The following is a 1,608-nucleotide window of genomic DNA, read 5'->3' on the forward strand; positions in this document are numbered from 1 at the left end:
GAGTGTGTTACTGAATATGTTAAAGCTGTAATGAAATGCTTCTTCTAATCATGTAGTTATTAAAAAATTTTCAAATTAAAAAAATTTTTTTAAAAGCTTTACTAACTTTGGGGCTGGAAATGTGCCTCGACAGCTAAAAGCATTGCCTACTCTTGCAGAGAACCCCAGTTCAAGTCCCAGCACCACATGGCAGCTAACAACCATCCTAACTCCAGTTCCAGGATATCCAACGCCCTCTTCTGACATCCGCATGCATCCGTAGAAGATGGGTGCACATACATACATGCAGGCAATGCACTCATAACATAAAATTAAAATGATAAAAATTTTTTTTTAAATTACTAACTTTTAAAAGAGAGTGGAGCTAATGCACCCGCTGTTCTAGTCACACTGTTGAATTCTTCCATGGTGATATATCACTTATTTTCTGAAACAATCCTGTGGTATGAGTTCTATTTTCACCTGCTTGAAAATGAATTTAGCAAGGATAAGACATATGCAAATTTAGTTCTGATCCAGTTAATTCATAATTTATTTTTAAAAAGGTAAAATTGCGGGGCATGTTGGCACATACCTTTAATCCCAGTGCTCGGGAGGCAGAGGCAGGTGGATCTCTGTGAGTTTGAGGTTAGCCTGGTCTACATAGCCAGTTCCAGGTCAGCTGGGGCTACAGGGATACTCTGTCCCAAAAAGACCAAAAAATAAAAATAAAAAGTTTAAATTGCCTATGCATTGTGTAGCTAGTTTTCCTAATAAATAAGATAAAACTGATATCAATGACTGCAGTGGCATTTATATAAATACAATCACACACACATACATTTATAAATTTATATCCTCTCTCTAGTGTTTATATCACCAGTCAGATTTCATCTCTTTATTTATGTGTAAACACATGCACACACACAAGCGCACATGCACATGTGTGTATGTGTGTGTGTGTATGTGTGTGTGTGTGTGTATACTTATTTTTGAGATAGTCTCATGTAGCTCTGGCTGGTCTTGAACTCACTTTGTAATAATGTTGACCTTGAAAGCCTGACTCCCCTGTCTCTCCTTCCGGAGCACTGGGATCACAGGTATGTGTCATCATGCCAAGCTTGATGTAATGTCTTTAAAAGGAGAATAGTATGTCACAGATTTATACTGAGGCTGAAAGATCTAATAGATATATAATGATAATATAACAATTTATTATGAGAAAATTCAATGTAACATTTGGAGGAAAATTTTGAATTTGAAAATATCATTTACCCTAGAGGTAAGCATATAACTGTTTCCTTTGTCAAGGTGTTCAACAAATCTACACTACTTTTTGAATATGTGGTACACATCATGGCCCTTATTCTCTTTAGCTCCAGGAGGTTAATCTTTGTACAAAATTTAAAAGCATAAATTCTTTGCATTGAATGATTCTCATGATAATCAATATTCTCAACAATGAAACACATCAGCTAAAGTACACGCTCTAGTAGCTGGACTGATTTAAATATGCTGCTCTTTTGACAGGTGGAATAGTCTCTAAAGGTATCTTGATCCTACAAGAGGCTAAAATTCTGAATTTTTAATGAGGGAACATAATGTATTGGCTAGGAAAATGTCCCCAGA

At 35.8% G+C, this 1,608-nt stretch overlaps 1 protein-coding gene across 1 annotated transcript in view; it reads right to left on the reverse strand.

The window, feature by feature from the left end:
* The window catches only part of Gucy1a2 (guanylate cyclase 1 soluble subunit alpha 2), a 369,084-nt gene that overhangs the window by 122,915 nt on the left and 244,561 nt on the right, over window positions 1-1,608 (reverse strand). The gene's annotated exons all lie outside the window — the stretch shown is intronic.

Source organism: Nannospalax galili, unplaced genomic scaffold, assembly GCF_000622305.1.
Source record: "Nannospalax galili isolate Female #2095 unplaced genomic scaffold, S.galili_v1.0 scaffold854, whole genome shotgun sequence".
Classification (NCBI taxonomy): Eukaryota; Metazoa; Chordata; class Mammalia; order Rodentia; family Spalacidae; genus Nannospalax; species Nannospalax galili.